The sequence below is a fragment of the Rhipicephalus microplus genome, chromosome 1, assembly GCF_043290135.1.
Source record: "Rhipicephalus microplus isolate Deutch F79 chromosome 1, USDA_Rmic, whole genome shotgun sequence".
Taxonomy (NCBI): Eukaryota; Metazoa; Arthropoda; class Arachnida; order Ixodida; family Ixodidae; genus Rhipicephalus; species Rhipicephalus microplus.
In genome coordinates, this window is record NC_134700.1 from 113,348,664 (window position 1) to 113,366,906 (window position 18,243).

An 18,243-nucleotide genomic window follows, 5' to 3' on the forward strand; every position below is an offset into this window, starting at 1 on the left:
GTGTCCCAGTTTCTGTGGTCAGGTTCGATATACATCGCAATCATGTCTGACAGTGTACGATGGAAGCGCTCAGTCAGGCCGTTCGTCTGAGGATGGTAACTGGAGCTTGTTTTGTGTGTAGTGCCGGCTGCCTTGAGCACTTCTTCGACGAGTGCTGAAAGAAATACTCTTCCACGGTCGCTCAGGATTACACGAGGAGCTCCGTGTCGAAGGATTATTGCTCGAAGGATGAAGTCGGCCACTTCCGAAGCTGATGCAGAAGGCACGGGAGCTGTTTCGGCGTAGCGGGTCAGGTGGTCGACAGCTGTAACTATCCAACGATTGCCCGTGACAGTCATAGGAAGCGGACCATACAGGTCAATGCCAACTACCTCGAATGGTTGCAGGGGACACGGGAGCGGTTGTAATTGTCCACTTTGAGTTGATGTAGGTAGCTTGCGACGCTGACAAAGGGCGCATGAGGCAACGTACTTCGCGACACAGGTGGACAAGCCCGGCCAGTAGTAGTGACATCTTATGCGGTCATACGTTTTCTGGAAGCCCATGTGTCCAGCAGACATGTCGTCGTGATATGTCTTGAGGACTTGAGCCCGAAGAGAGCGAGGTAGAACGGGCACCCAGGGTTGACCATCAGGGTGGTAGATATGACGGTACAGGACGTGGTTGTTGAGCTTGAATTGCGTCAGCTGTCGGCGAAGACGGGCGTTAGGGGGCCGGCAGGTCCCGTCAAGACGGTCCATGATGCGGCGACAGTAAGGGTCAGCACGTTGGTGAGATAAGAACAAACCACACTCACTTGGAGAAGTTGGGTCCAAAGTAGTTAATGACGAAACATGTAGGGAAGAGACGGCCGAAAGCTTCTCGTGTGCAGCAGTGGCGGGTTTGTTAAGCGGCTCCGAAGAGAGCGGGCAACGCGAAAGGGCGTCGGCGTCTTGATGCTTGTTTCCCGACTTGTATGTGATAGTGAAGTCGTATTCTTGTAAGCGAAGAATCCAGCGACCAAGGCGGCCGGACAAGTTCTTGATTGTCGAGAGCCAGCACAAGGCGTGATGGTCCGTAACCACAGTAAAGTGGCGGCCGTGGAGATAAGGTCGAAACTTTTGTATCGACCATACGACCGCTAGGCACTCCTGTTCGGTGATGGTATAATTCTTTTCAGCAGGGGTCAGTGCACGGCTCGCGTATGCGACGACTTTCTCACGTGAAGATTTGTCTCGCTGTAGAAGAATTCCACCAATGCCTCGACCACTAGCGTCTGTATGCAGGAGCGTAGGCGCGGTTTCGTCGAAATGGCAGAGGACTGGTTCGGATGTGAGTGCACACTTCAGTTGGGCAAACGCCGCTTCACATTCAGGAGACCACACAAAGGCGACGCCTGATCCGAGCAACTTGTGCAATGGTGAAGCTATTGAGACGAAGTCTCGAATGAATCGGCGAAAATAAGAAGCGAGGCCGAGGAAACTGCGCAAATCTTTGGCTTTTTCAGGACGCGGGAAGTGTTGGACAGCGGAAATCTTGTCAGGATCGGGACGAATACCGTCCTTGCTTACGATGTGGCCTAACACTTTAATCGTCTTGCTCGCAAAACGGCACTTCTTGGTGTTCAGCTGAAGGCCTGCGTTTGCAAGGCACGTAAGAACTTCGTCCAGTCGTTGCAAGTGCTGAGGGAAGGTTGACGAGAAAATAACGATATCGTCTAAATAGCACAAGCAAGTCTTCCACTTCAAGCCTCGTAAAACTGTGTCGATCATCCGCTCGAATGTTGCTGGAGCATTGCAAAGGCCGAATGGCATGACGTTGAATTCATACAGCCCATCTGGTGTTGAAAACGCTGTCTTTTCTTTGTAATCCTCGTGCATGGGTATTTGCCAGTAACCTGAACGCAGGTCTAGGCTTGAAAAGTACTCAGCACCTTGCAGTGAATCCAAAGCATCGTCTATGCGCGGCATGGGGTAAACATCCTTGTGGGTAATCTTATTAAGTGCTCTGTAGTCCACGCAAAACCGCACGGAGCCATCTTTTTTCCTTACTAAAACAACAGGGGATGACCAAGGACTCGCGGAGGGACGTATAATGTTCCGTTGCAGCATATCGGCTACATTTTGTTCAATGATTTCACGCTCAGATGAAGAGACGCGATATGGTCGACGGCGTACGATGGAAGTGCCATCGGTCTGGATACGATGCCTAATAATGGACGTCTGTCCCAGAGATGAGGAATGGGCATCAAACAATCTCCTATGCTTTTGTAGCAAGGCAAGCAACTCATCTGTCTGTGAAGAGGTCAGTTCTGGACTAATAGTCGCAGCAAGAACAGAAACGCTTGATGAACGTCCAATAGAAGGAAGGTCAGAACACGCTGGCATAAGAGAGACAACAGAGACAGGTTGAGATTCAGAAACGCAAGCCATTGTGGTGCCTTTAGGAATGATAATTTTCTCAGAAGTCTGGTTTGTAGCGTAGAGAAGTCCGGAGCCATTGTGGAATCGCGCTAGACCTGAAGCAAAGGCTATACCTCTTGCGAGACAGCGTGCAGATGGTTGGACAAACACGTCACCAGAGTCGATCACATTAGAAGTGATGGCAACTATCCGCTGATGACCAGGTGGTAGCTCGGTCTCTTCAGCAGCGAGTAAGCGAACGGGCTTGTCATCCGCATACAGGGCATAGTCAGTTTCCATCATATGAACAACATTTTCTTTACAGCAGATGGAAGCGTTCGCCGTAGACAGAAAATCCCAGCCTAATATAATCTGGTGGGCACACGAATTCAGCACAGCAAATTGTACAAAATGAAGAATACCAGCGATGAAAACACGAGCGGTGCACATAGCGGCAGGTCTAATGGCGTCCCCTTGAGCAGCGTGAAGTGTAGGTCCACATAAGGGGTGGTGACTTTTCGTAGACGTGAGCACAAAGAACGATCAATCACAGACAAAGAGGCACCAGTGTCTACTAAAGCGTCCACGTACACACCTTCTATTAAAACAGCTATCGTATTATATCGACGCACTGGAGGAATTTCTGTCTTTTCGTTCGATGCAGCTTTTCCTCCAAAAGCTGCAGAGGTTAGTTTTCCGGGCGTTGGTTGGTGAATTGCGAGACAGGTCGCAATGGAGACGTGGAACGGCGGAGGGGTGAGGGTGAGCGGCGTCTAGTAGAGCGGTAGGATCTTGTTGGCTCAGATGTCGCAGTTGGAGACGGTGAGCGGCGTAGCGGCGGATCATAAGGACGACGTTGGAAAGCGTACCAGCTTGTCCCATCATCCCGTCCGTATATATATATATATATATATATATATATATATATATATATATATATATATATTACAAGCTGCCACTCTAGCGTCGCCAGCGCGAAGTCGGCGACGGGAATGACAGCAGGTTGGTTCGTTCCGCACGCAAGCAGAGACAGTGAAGAGATCAGAGACGTGAGAAAACAAAACAACTTTACTCTAGTGATAATGCAGCACACGGGATCTAATACAACACTTCAATACAACTAACAAAATACATCAACACTTGATACAACTAAAAAATATATAAAAACCAAAGCAATAAACCAGCTTACGAGAGAGAACTATTGCAAGCTACACAAACTAACAACAATAGAACGACGGAGTAGAAAGTTCGAAGATATAAACAGGTGAAGGCATACGTGTGATGACCGGCAGCGTTGCGTCCCCTACGATCGGATGCGAGAAGTCGAAGAGAATTCTGGCACGACTGCGATGTCGGCGGTGTTGCAGGTGGTTGCAGGCGGTGTTGCAGGCTAGTGCTTGCAGGTGACTTCGAGCAGGTTGAGCTAACTCGAGGCGAAGTCCCGATGTCTACGTTGCAGACGTTAATATCGCGTCACAACTAGACGAACGGCTAAGTTTAGGTGGCCAGCCGATACAGAGCAACACTAAAAACTTGTAGAAGAGATGCTTGTTGATCTTTTTCTACACCATGTTGGTCAGCGACTAGTCTGCCTAGCAGGGCAAAATCCTGCGCTTAAATCCCCCTCGTGTCTCCTCGCTCTCTTCCTTGGGGACAAGAGACCTCTACATGGGTCCAATCATGCGCGTTTAATTGATGGAAACTCCGCCCCAAAAATATTTTGACCTAACCCCTTTTTAATTTGGAGAGGGCCCTCAACTAGCGAGAGTGGCAACCTGTCGGGTTGTTGTCATACGGCTTGGCCACCAGAGCGTTTCCCACGCTTTTCCCCGTGGGAACGGTCAACCGTTTGGCTCTCAGCCGGTGCGTCTCGTAGTCTAATCCTTGTTCGGGGTATACTGCGGCCTTCTACGACCTTGCAGACGCCGCCGCAGTTACAAAAGGATCAAACGTCGGCGGCGACGTTCTAAGAAGAGCACCCCATTCTGCACTTCTCGGCTCCCTTTCATACGGTCGCCGTTCTCACGGTCAGTGGGGGAGTACGGCGCCCGTTGATTGCCGTGACACGGTGTCGCCAAAAATGGCCGTCCGTGACATTGCCCCCCACTTTCAGAATGTTACTCGTAACATTTGTTCACACGGAGGGGAATTTTTCGACAACAAAGAACAAAACACCACCAACAAGGGAGACATGAGGGCTGTCCCTCTCATACACAACATAAATAGCCAGAGTGCATCAAAGTAACAACAAAAGGAAAAAAAACAATTGTTAGAGTACCAGCTTCAGTTACACGCAACAATATCAATGCGCCATACAAGCAAGAGGAGGAAATAGCCGTGTACGGCAGCCATCAATACAGAATACACTGCACGAATGTATACTACGAAACAAAACGGAACCGGTGCGCTCCTCTACTGTAGTGCAATCCTTCAATGTGCATTACAACAAGTAAAAACAACCAATGCACCAATCAAAAAGAAAATAACTCAAAATACACTACTTATACAATGAAATACGCACATACAGACAGAAAACAACCGACGAAAGGAAAAAAAAATAACATGCTCATAGACCTCAATTCTCAGTGCGCGCAACGACAACTGTACCGGGTCACGCCAATCTTAATCACTTTACGAAATCATTCGGTTTATGCTAACATCTTCCTCAAATGCTCATTCATGCCACATCCCCATGGCAGTGGAGGCATACGATGCCACACTAAACCTTTGAAAAACTAGAAAAATGACACAATTTCTCGGTTTTTACCTTATGCAAATTTTCGCACTCATGATTAAACTAATTCGATGCTAACTTTCAGCCTTTGGCTCGGCGGTTTTCCTTCTGAACAATTTACACCGCATCACGTAACTTGCAAAAATTATGACTGAAGTCTGCTTCTGCAAAGCACACTAACCATACTTAGCACGCACGCGCAACAATTCTTCAAACTGACCGCCCCCCTTTTCGCAATTAGATTCGCTTGAATCGCGCACGATGGGGTCGCGTTCCTGGCGGCTTTCGAGCACGCCAGAGGTTACAAGAAGCACGAACGCCAGGCTGTGTCCTGCTGTCACGCCTCATTCTGCATTTCGGTCGGCTCCCCTCAGGAATGTGCAAGGTACGCCAGAAACAGGGAAAAGCCTGGGTAATAGTGTCTTTGTGGTCGCCCCCACGCAGTGCTTAGCCGTTGTGCCTTTTCGACTTTGAACCTTCGGGCAAGGCCACCTTCCCGAAGTCGTCGAAATGAACCGCGCGTTTCGTTCGGGTGACGCACCTCCTTTTCCCCCTCTACACCTGGCTCGCCGCTTGTGCCTCCATGAACGCCACCATTGGCGTTTCTTGAAACGGATGAATGGCCTAGCCTTTCGTCTCTGTCGGGACAGAGTGGGACCAGCCCTAGGCTCACGCAGTGTGGTACGCTTTCTCTTCTTTCTTTTTCGGCGATGTTTGCGTACCTCCTTTCCCTCGACGTCATCATCATGTCGCTTCGGGACCTCAAAAGTTGGGAAGCTCGTTGGAGCTGGTGCTAGGTCTTCCCTCCCGATAACGCTTTTTGAACTCTGCGTCACGACGGACTGTCGGGCCACATAAGCTTTGTCAACACTGATGAAGCCATTAACTGGGCCCTCTCCGACGGCATCGATGCATTCCTGAAGCGTCGCGTCCTCGCTCTGATTCGCCACTGTGCTAATCATGCCTACATTTGACGATGTCAAAACGTACTCTTGAGGCACGAAGGAGGTTTCCAGCATCTTACTGGGCCCATTAGGGCTGCTGGCACTCTCCTCATCCACGCAAGGAGCGTCTTTTGACATCGTCTCTACATCCAGACGGGCCAAGGCCTCGTTCTCAGCATACTCTACCTTGATGCATTCTAGAATACGCGGGCCCTTTTCCGGCGTGATCTCTGGTTTTAGTGCTTCCTACCACACTTTAACGTCCAGCGCTTTCTGACGCCCCTCACTTTCAGACTGTTGTCTTTCTGTTTCGCGCTTTCCTTCAGACTCTTGTCTGAGCTGCTCTTCTTTTGTCCAGACAGAAGTTCCGAATGTCCGGAACATCTCTGCCTTAACTACCCCGTAGTTGTTCGCGTTCTGCTGACTGAGTCGCGCAACAGCTTCGTTTGCCTCGCAAGGCAGAACCGTGAGTAGCCCTTGACACCATGTGTCTCGCTCAAATGACAGTTCCTCGCCGGCATCGCCGTGCTCACTGCTGGATCGGCTCACCCTGCTACTCTCACTGAGGTGAATCTTTAATTGCAGTGACTGCACTTCCCGTTCTCCGGCTTCTCTTGCCGCTTCCCTTGCTGCTTCTCATCCTTTCGCCCTTTCTTCGCGTTCTCTCTTCCTTTCTTCGCGCTCCCTCTCCCTTTCTTTTTCCCTTTTCTCCCGGGCCCGTGCCCGCTCTTCTCTGGCTAACGCCTGCGCCTGTTCCTGCTGCTCCTTAACCCATTGTCTCAGTTCGGCGCCCTCGAGGCCTAACTGTTTACCGTGCGCGATCCACTTATCAAAATCCATACACTCCATACTGCAACTGTCACTATATTGCCACTATAAAAACATGCAACCGCTTCAACTGTGCGGCTCTATCACCACGCTGTCCGCACGGTTCCCGTTCACCCCTCACTGTCTTACTCTTGTACGGAACGTCCTGTCTCGCGGACGCCAGTTTTGTTACAAGCTGCCACTCTACCGTCGCAAGCGCGAAGTCGGCGACGGGAATGACAGCAGGTTGGTTCGTTCCGCACGCAAGCAGAGACAGTGAAGAGATCAGAGACGTGAGAAAACAAAACAACTTTACTCTAGTGATATTGCAGCACACGGGATCTAATACAACACTTCAATACAACTAACAAAATACATCAACACTTGATAAAACTAAAAAAATATATAAAAACCAAAACAATAAACCTGCTTACGAGAGAGAACTATTACAAGCTGCACAAACTAACAACAATAGAACGACGGAGTAGAAAGTTCAAAGATATAAACAGGTGAAGGCATACGTGTGATGACCGGCAGCGTTGCGTACCCGACGATCGGATGCGAGAAGTCGGAGAGAGTTCTGGCACGACTGCGATGTCGGCGGTGTTGCAACGGTAATGGCTCCGGGAGGCTAGTGCTTGCAGGTGACTTCGAGCAGGTTGAGCTAACTCGAGGCGAAGTCCCGATGTCTACGTTGCAGACGTTAATATCGCGTCACAACTAGACGAACGGCTAAGTTTAGGTGGCCAGCCGCTACAGAGCCACACTAAAAACTTCTAGAAGAGATGCTTGTTGATCTGTTTCTACACCATCTTGGTCAGCGACTAGTCTGCCTAGCAGGGCAAAATCCTGCGCTTAAATCCCCCTCGTGTCTCCTCGCTCTCTTCCTTGGGGACAAGAGACCTCTACCTGGGTCCAATCATGCGCGTTTAATTGATGGAAAACTTCGCCCCAAAAATATTTTGACCACACCCCTTTTTAATTGGAAGAGGGCCCTCAACGAGCGAGAGTGACAACTGTCGGGTTGTTGTCATGTGACTTGGCCATCAGAGCGTTTCCCACGCTTTTCCCCGTGGGAACGGTCAACCGTTTGGCTCTCAGCCGGTGCGTCTCGTAGTCTAATCCTTGTTCGGGGTATACTGCGGCCTTCTACGACCTTGCAGACGCCGCCGCAGTTGCAAAAGGATCAAACGTCGGCGGCGACGTTCTAAGAAAAGCACCCAATTCTGCACTTCTCGGCTCCCTTTCATGCGGTCACCGTTCTCACAGTCAGTGGGGGAGTACGGCGCCCGTTGATTGCCGTGACGCGGTGTCGCCAAAAATGGCCGTCCGTGACAATATATATATATATAAATATATATATATATATATATATATACAGTCGAAAAAAGGAAGACGACAAACGTACGAAACGCAGTTTTTACTAACGTTTCGGCAGGTGGGCCTGCCTTCGTCGGATTTTACTCCGACGAAGGCAGGCCCACCTGCCGAAACGTTAGTAAAAACTGCGTTTCGTACGTTTGTCGTCTTCCTTTTTTCGACTGCATTTCCTACCGGAACCATTGGATTTATCTCTCGCCTATATATATATATATATATATATATATATATATATATATATATATATATATATATATATATATATATATATATATATATATATATATATATATATACACAAGTCCTCTTCTGCATGTGCTAGGCAGCGGGAGGGGGGTCACCAGGTTGTGATTGGTTGGGGCGTCTAGCTTTCCTTTCCTCAGAAAAAGGAATTTTGTATGCCAGCGACGAAGGAAGTTTTCCTCGCCGCTGGCCTCGAGTTCGCCGGATAGGTGGGCCCATAGCAAACGCCCGATCCGCGAGACTACCGGAAACGCGCTCCGCAAAGGCTTTCGTTTTTGTTCAGTGCCGCTCAGCTGCTTCCGCGTGATATCTTCAATGATGCACGCTGGCGGGTCCTCATCCACATCGCCTTCGGGCACTTCTTGCCTCAACATGCGCCAGGTAGCCGACGCCGTTTTATAGAAGGGCGCGGGCGCCTCAGCAAAGGGCCCGGAGTAACGGCCTGCATCCAGCCCGTCGTGCTTCACTCCATTCCAGTAGAGGAGTAGGTTGCGCCCTAGGTAATCGCTCGCACGCGCGAGCATGCGGGCGGTTTTCAGAGCCAGGACTCTGCTCGCTGTCAACACATGTGGTAGGCCGAGACCCGCTTCTGACACTGCCAGTTGCAGCGAGTTTTGCTTCAATGGTGGCGGTTTCCCATCCCAGACGTATGCGTTGATGACATTGGTCAACTGGCCTGCTGTTCTTGTGGGCATCATCGCTACTCGGCTCGCATGTGAGGCTAAGGTGCAAATGCTTGTTTTGACGGCTGTGGCTTTCTCGCGTAGCGTCAGGACTTGTAGGCTAGCGCTCTCTGACACTTGTGCAGCCCTGTCAACGACTCGGGACCACGTTGAGCCCGCAACTCCCTCGCGGGAAAAGTATATACGGAGGACCTTAACAGCGGTGACTACCTCGAAGTTGCCAATCACGTGCGCCGGAAAATGGCCGAATAGGAGGGCTTTGCACTTCCTCTCATTTAGCTGCGCACCTAATGCTAGGGCGTATGACGCGAATACCTGGTGAAAGCGCTCGAGACTGCTTGGATCTCTCACAAAAGGGGAGATATGAAAGGGGAGACAGCGTATGCGAGGACTTTCAAGTCCGCCGTTCCTGTGAGAGGAAGGCCCCGGATGTTCGCGTCGCTTGCAAGGGATGTAAGTAGCGGCTATATCGCGAGTACAAAGAGGGTCGGGCCAAGCGGGCACCCCTGCCTGATCCCTCTCGTGTACTGGAAGGTGTCCTTCGTGGAGCCATTTACTACTACGTGGCACCTGAGGTCTGAGTACACGAGCTTTATCACTTGTACAAAGCTTGCCGGTAGGCCAAACTCTCGCAGGGTTTCGAACAGGTAGGTGTGCCTGACCCTATCGAAAGCCTTGGCCTGATCAAGTGAAAAAAAGGCTCCAGTGATTCTTTTCTCTGAAGCGTACTTCAACACGTCCCTTGTCGTGGTCATTGATTTGTGGGGTTTAACGTCCCAAAACCACCATATGATTATGAGAGACGCCGTAGTGGAGGGCTCCGGTAATTTTGACCACCTGGGGTTCTTTAACGTGCGCCCAAATCTGAGCACACGGGCCTGCAACATTTCCGCCTCCATCGGAAATGCAGCCGCCGCAGCCGGGAATCGAACCCGCGACCTGTGGGTCAGCAGCCGAGTACCTTAGCCACTAGACCACCGCGGCGGGGCCCCTTGTCGTGGTCAGATTTGCGAACATTGATCTGCCCGGGACTGCGCAAGCCTGGTGTGGAGCGATAATATCCGGCAGAAAGGTGTTTAGTCGGCTGTTCAAGATTGACGCCACGATCTTGTAGTCTACATTTAACAACGCGATGGGCTCCAAGAAGCAGGGTCGTTTGGCGGTGCACCTTATTTAAGAATGAGGACTACGCGCCCCATGCCGTAGGAGGCAGGTTTCGCGTGTCCATCGAGGACCGCGTTGACTACAGCTAGGAGCGGTCCACATAGGCTCTCGAAAAAGGTGGCGTAGAAGTCCGCTGTGGGGCCATCCGCACCGAGAGCCGAGTTTAATGGCATTGACTGGATAGCGGCCCTCAATTCCTGTAACGTCGCTGCGCCGCACATGGTCGGGCATTCATCCTCTTCCAGACGCTGAAGGAATTTACACAGCTCCGACAGGGACGATGGCTCCGAGGCGATCGTTTTGGGGTCCGGCTCGTGAAAGACTGTCTCGAAGTGGTCCAAGAAGGTCGCCTCGATCTCGAGCGGGTCTGTCGCGAGGGTACCATCTGGGCGCTTTACTTCTGTCATCCCTACAGAGCCGTTTCCCCTTACTTCGCGTAGGACTACCTCTGGCCACTCGTTCGAGGCGGCCCAAGTCGCGTGCTTTTCGAGGTAGCTGCCCGAAGAAGCCGTTAGTACTGCACCTTGAGCGAGGCTAGGTAATCTCGTGTACAGGAGGTGAGGGTGTCAGCACTCTGAATGATACGCATTCTGCGCAGTAACTAGTTTATCTGGGACGTGAAGCGCTTTTGCCTTTTACGGCCTTCGTCTTGGAGGAGCACTTTCCAGGCTTCCTTGGGGTCGTCCCAGGTAGTCGGTGTTACGCGGGAGAATGCTCTAATCGAGGCCTCTATGAGTGTCTCGATCTGTGGTGCAGACACCGGATCCTTTAATAGTGCGGAATCTAGGTGCCACGATGCGTCGGCTGGTTTGGGGCCAGGCTTTGCACGGAAGGTTGTTAGCAGTGGCGCGTGATCAGACAGAGCGGCCAGAGGGGGTGGCAGCGGGACCACCTCGCACGCTGTTAGGGATGGAAGTAGGAGCTCCGGTAAGTACGCGCGGTCTAGCCGGCTAGCGGTGACCCTCGACACGTGGGTGGGGCCGAAGTCGTCGTCGTGTAGGCAGACCCATGCGTCTGAAAGTCGGAGGCGTTGGAGAACTTTGTGATCAGTTCTTTTGCACGGTAGGCTTAGCCTCCGCAACCCGGTCCCCGGATATCCCTCGCAGTGTCGACCACACAGTTGAAGTCTCAGAGGACTACGTGCGGGACGGGGGCCAGCAGGTTCTCGCCAAGCTCCCTGAAAAAAGGGGTTCGTCTCCGATCTTGTTATTGGCGCGTACACGTTCACAAAGCAGACTTTCCGCCCATCGATGAAGATGTCAAGCATTAATGTGTGGCCGTCAGTGCCAAACACGCAATGGGCTTTTTGCCTAAACTTCCAGATGACGAACACAACCCTGACCTCGCATGACTTGGTCCTCGTCAATGAGAAGAAGCCTTCGACGTGGCAGAGGCTGCGGAAGCGAGCGACGTGGAGGGGGGATGGGAAATTCGTCTCCTGGACGAACAACAAGTCGATGTTGCGGGCTTTCGCAGAGGAAACGACCGCGGTTTGTTTCGTCGTGTCGTGGAACCCACGAACATTCCAGGTGGCGAAACGGATTCGATCAGCCATCAGTCGAACTATGGTGGAGTGGAAACGAGGGGGGACGTGAGTGTGTGGAAGGGAGGGGTGGGGGCCAGGGGACGCAGCACCTGGGGGAGGGAATTAGGAAGGTGTAAACGGCCGCGCCGGCGCGCATGGGCACTGCCGTCTGTAACGAAGCGAAAGTGTTATCAGATCGTCTTGCTGGCTTTAGGGGGGGGGGGGGGTTCCCCTTTGCCTGCGGCGCTTTGGCCGAGCTTCTGCGTCTTCGCCTTCGGTGGGGCATCGCTGTCGCTCGCCATTGCTTCCGGCCCAATTCGGTGCTGTCGCGCCTCTCTGCTTGCGGCCGTCCCTCTCGTTTCTTTCTTGTTCTCTTCTCCCTGGCATCGGCGCGAGCGCGAGCGAGCTCTCTGATCGCGGCCTGGCACCCGCTGGACTCTTGCTTGGACAGCCAGAGGAGAAGGTCATGTCTGTGCGCTCCGCGCTTTTTCGCCGCCTCTCCTTCACGTCAGTCGCTACCCAACTCCCGCTGAGTGCGGTCGCTCGCGGGCCGCGCTCGTCAGGAGTACGGCTCTTCGGCAGCAATGCGTTTTCACCGGCGTCAGGGACGGACTTCTACCCTGAACTCCTGTCGGATTAACCTGCCATGGATTGCCCCGGAACCCCGCACACTTCACACTGCTGGTTAGTGAATTAATTCTCTTTCACTTCGCGTGTTGTATGCGGCCGACAGGCGTGTGTCGTGGTGTAGGGGCGTGGCTCCTAGCGCGTAGCATAGACGCGCTTTCCGTTTTTTTCTTTTTTTCTTGCACTAATTGTGAAGTGTTTTTCTTGAGCGGTGTCGTGCATTCCTGTGAATACGTGCGCGAGTGTGACGATGCACTCGCCAAGGCACAACTTTGTCCACGACGCCCGCTCGCCAATCGCGGCATCCCCATCATAAGAGAGCGCTCCAGTTCCTGCCCGAACTTCTGAGGAGCCCACGAGGCGCCCTTTCAGTCACCGAAGATCGGAGAGCCTCCCGACCAACAAGTTCCAGGCACACCGCCATCTGTTCTTCGAAAAGATTGTAGCCTACAACATTCAAGCCATAGTGGAAAAGTGGCTGCAGGCCAATCCTGTCGTGCCCACACAGGCCCCCATGCCGGCCTCCTAGTGCGCCAGCGGGGCCGCACCTGCCACCAGTGGCGCCTGTGCCACCGGAACTGCAGAGGAGCTGCCACAAAGCCTCATGCAGACCGAAGCTCCTGGGCAGATATAGGGGCCTGCTGGCGTTCCCCTACCTCTCAGCTCTGATGAGGATGACGAGGCAATGGACTTCTCAAACTCACGGAAGAGGCTGCGGGAAGAGAGTGGGGATGAGGACGCGCACGCACCACGAAAGCAAACGGCCAGTACCCCCTCCGAATCCTCTGAAGAGGAATCACACACTTCTCAGGGCTCAGAGGAGTTGTCCAGGAGCGAGTGCAGAACCACGGCGGATTCCGAAGTGGCGTCCACCACAGCGGACATGACATAATCTGCCACAACAGGCGGCACGGACCCCGCGAACTCGGATGGTACAGGCACTTGCCAACTCCCTACTACGGCCTCAATGGACGACCTATCGGCCCCTGGGGACCCCAGACCTCCCTCCCCCACAGAGAAGGACTGCCCTTGCCAGCAACCTCTCCCCAAGAAGTAGAGAGCACTCTACCTGACCCTGCAGCAAAAGGGACCACCGAATCTCCCGACAACCCACCCCCTGACGCTTCAGCTGCCATGGAGGTGGTGGAGGAAGTTCTTACCAGTACCGCTGCAGGGGGCAACACCCGAAAGGAAGCCCCTTATACGGCGAAAGACTTTCTCAACCGTCAGCAGGGGCCACACCTACCAACCGCAAAAAGAAGGGAAAGAAGAAGCCGACCAAGAAGTGACCCCCGGTTACTGCATCGAAGGGCACGGCTGCCAACCTCCCTCAACCTTTCGACAAGTACCCACTGCAGTGGACACCACAAGGAGGCACAGCAGTGCAGCGGGGAATCCCCCAGACCCAGAGGGCTTCGAGGTGGTCACAACCAGAAGTGCCCGACGCCGTGCCAGGGACCTTGCTGCTGCTGTGGCCCACCCGGTCGACCCTGCCATTGTGGGCACAGTTCTCATCCGGCCGTCTGCCCCCGTAGGTACTTTCAGTGGATCCCCACGCGTCATCCTCGCACAGGCGCTCTCTGCAAGGCCTAGCGTAGCCGCAATTCGCGTAAATCGAAAACGCAACACTGTGGCTGCTGACGCCACCACGCGAGAGTGCCTGGAGCAACTCCTGACCATTAAGGAGCTAAAGCGGATCCGTGTCACTGCCAAGGAACCCGCTGACCACAGGACCAGCACGGGGTTCCTACACGGTGTCGATGGGGAGCCTGTGGCAGACAGCCTGCTGCCTATGATCCAGTCGGCCGTCCCGGTGCTCTTTGCTGTCAGGGAGGGACGAACCATGACGCTCCGCTTCGCCGGCCCTGTGCCACCGGAGCACGTGTCACTCTTCTTGGTACGCTTCCCTGTGCGGCCGGCCAGACCCCGCCCACTGCAGTGCTGGCAATGCGGTCGGTTCGGCCATGTCAAAGACAGCTGCAGCTGGCCAGGCAGCTGCATCAGATGTGGCCGGACGCACCCGGGAGAGAGCTGCAAACAGACCCGGCCCTGGTGTGTCAACTGCGGTGGCCCATACTCTGCAGACACCCCGGAGTGCTCCCGGTGGCAGGAGCAGTGGAAGGTTGCCACTATCATGATGTGAAGAAGAAAACGCATCGTTGGCAAGCAACATCGCCACCGCTTGGGTACTGGGTGCTGGGCTTCGCTCGCTCGGCTCGTGCCGATCATCGCCGGCATCTGCATCTGCTTGACTGTTGCTCTTGCTCGATCGTGTTTCATCGTAGGACCACCGTCGCAACAGTCGCCAATAAACCCTTTTTCAATTGGTGGAGGGTGCTGACATTCCCCGTCGCCTGAATCTGGGTGCTGCCATTCGCCGTCGCCTAAACCTAGAGCTGCGCAACCGAACGCTACCTCCCATCATGGCTACCAACAACGCGCAACCTGGCTCTTCCACTCCATCCCCCAGCAACCCCGGCGTTTTTCGTTTGCGAGAGCCCAGTCTTTAGCGGAGCGGATGAGACCGACGTGGAAGACTGGTTCGCTAACTACGAACTGGTGTGCGCAAACAACAAGTCGGATGACGCGGACAAACTGACTAACGTCATCTTTTACCTCACTGACGTGGCCGAAATGTGGTATAACAACCACAAAAACGACATTACGACGTGGTCTATCTTCAAAACGTCGTTTGCTGACGTTTTCAGCCGACCCGCTGTCCGCAAGTCTAGAGCCGAACAACGCTTGCGGACTCGCGCACAGAAGCCATCTGAATCGTTCACAAGTTACATCGAAGACATTATTGGTCTTGGCAACCGTGTGAACAACGCCATGCCCGAGTCGGAGAAGATTCAACACATCCTCAAAGGGATAAATGACGGCGCATTTCAGATGCTCCTGGCGCGCACCGTTGCGGAACTTGTGACTTCATGTCAAAGTTTCGACGAGTTGAGGAAGCAGCGCGCCCTGACTCGGCCATTTTCCTCACAGGCTGACTCACTATCTAGTCTTACTTCTGTTCCTGATTACTCAACAACCCTTCAAGAGATCAAAGACTTTGTGCGTGAAGAAGTAGCTCGGCAGCTGTCGTTGATTCCCTGCACGCAGCAGCCGCCGACCTTTCGTCTGCCCTCACCACTCCGTGACGTTATTGCCGAAGAGGTAGCTCAGGCTGTTCCCGTCGCTGCCGACCAGCAGCCTGTGGCCATGCCTGTTCCCCATGCGCCAGCTATGCAGCCCGTGGCCGCGCCTCTTACTTATGCCCAGGTGGTACGCAGCAGACCCCGCCAGCAGCTTTTGCCACCCATGCCTGCAGTTGCTCCCCACTCTACCCCTCTTTCGACACCTTGGGCCGCACAGCGAGTCAGCAATTCCTGGCGCACTGCTGACAATCGACCGATATGCTACGCCTGCGGTACTCCAGGACACGTGGTACGATATTGTCGTCGTCGCTTCCAATCACAACACAAAGCTACTTGGCCGTTACCGTATGACCCGCAGCCCACGCACCTACCTGTTCCCTATCCTTCACCGCAGCATGGCTACACTAATCTTCCCGAGTCTCAGTCACCCCAGCTCCCAGCTCCGACTCACTCTCCCCGCTCGCCGTCTCCTCGCAGGCGATCTCTGTCCCCAATGCGTCCCCGACCCACTTCCTCCAACCGGGAAAACTGAACGCCGCAGTTCCAGAGGCAAGAACTGCGCCGTCATCGAAATGCCCAAGTCGTCGCACTTCACCTGCTAACGTCGTCGCCATATCTGTCGATGGTGTTTCTACCTTTGCCCTCATCGACACAGGTGCTGCCGTTTCTGTTATAGCCGCCCAGCTCTGCCGCTCCCTACGCAAAGTGAGCACGCTGCTCTCTGGACTATCGCTTCGTACGGCTAGCGCACAACCAGTTCGACCTCTCGGCTCCTGTACAGCTTGCGTTTTCATCCAAGGCTCTATGTGCGATGTCGAGTTCATCGTCCTTTCGGTGTGCTCGCATGACGTTATCCTCGGGTGGGACTTCCTGTCACATCATCATGCCGTCATCGACTGCGCACGCGCTGAAGTTCAATTTTCGCACCTGTCTGACGAACCTTTGCACGAAACTTTTGAGCGGTCCCCAAAACTCGTCGTACGTGAAGACACTAAAATTCCGCCAGCCTCTCCTGCCGTCGTCCCTGTTTGCTGCGATGACCAAAACGACGCTACAGTAATGTTTACACCTTCCGACATTTTCATGAGCCGCAGAGCCGTTTCCTTGCCTTTTGCTACACTCGACGTCACTGCGGGCCAAAGCAATATTTTCGTCCACAACCCCCTTTCTGCACCGCTTACGCTACTTGCCGGCGAATGTCTCGGTCGAGTGGAGTACCTCGATTCCTCTTTATTCCTTAACATGCCAGAAGAATCGTGCAGTAGCGTCTCGACCGAACTTCATGCCCTGTCCCCACTGGAATGCTCATCGAGTGACACCTTCACGAGTTCCATCGCCGACACCTTAAGTGCCCATGAACGCGCCGAGCTTTTTAATCTGCTCCAGCACTTCGCGAATTCATTCGACGTTTCTCAGCCGCAATTGGGTCGGACTTCCGCAGTGCATCACTACATTGACACCGGTTCGCACCAGCCATTGCGTCAAAGACCGTACCGTGTCTCGGCTGCAGAACATCACGTCATCAACTACCAGGTCGAAGAGATGCTACGCCATCGTGTTATTCAACCATCGCACAGTCCTTGGGCATCTTCTGTCGTTCTAGTTCGAAAGAAGGATGGATCGATTCGATTTTGCGTCGACTACCGGTGATTAAACAAGGTGACGCGGAAAGACGTCTATCCATTACCGCGCATTGACGACGCCCTTGACAGCCTCCAAGGAGCCGAATTCTTCTCCTCCTTAAACTTACGATCTGGATACTGGCAGGTTCCTATGGCAGAAGCTGATCGCCAGAAATTGCGTTCATTACACCAGATGGCCTGTACAAATTTAACGTAGTGCCATTTGGGCTTTGTAATGCTCCTGCCACGTTTGAACGACTCATGGACAACACACTGCGTGGACTGAAGTGGTCTGTGTGTCTACACTACCTCGACGACATTGTCGTTTTCTCTCCCGATTTTCCTACACATCTGCTTCGGCTCCAACTGGTTCTGACGTGTTTAACCAACGCTGGGCTCCAACTGAACCTTAAAAAGTGCCGCTTCGCCGCGCGAGAGCTGTCCATCTTAGGGCACAGCGTGTCCAAGCATGGTGTTCGACCCGACCCTGCAAAACTGCGAGCAGTAGCTGAGTTCCCGAAACCTACTACACTGAAAGAATTACGCAGTTTTGTCGGACTATGCTCGTACTTCCGGCGCTTCATGCGAAATTTTGCGTCGATCATGTCACCACTGACCAACCTCCTACGCGGTGATGCAGACCTTTCATCCTGGTCTTCTGACTGCGACGTCGCGTTTGCCACGCTCCGTAGTCTGCTAACATCTCCTCCAATTCTTCGGCATTTCGACCCAACAGCTGCAACGGAAGTTCACACAGACGCTAGTGGGGTTGGTCTAGGTGCCGTCCTCGCCCAACGCAAGCCGGGCTACTCCGAATACGTCGTCGCTTATGTGAGTCGCACACTTACTAAAGGCTGAGGCCAATTACAGCGTCACTGAAAAAGAGTGCTTGGCGCTAATGTGGGCGCTTCGAAAGTTCCGCCCTTATTTGTACGGTCGCCCATTCGACTTGGTATCGGACCAGCATGCACTTTGTTGGCTCGCCACATT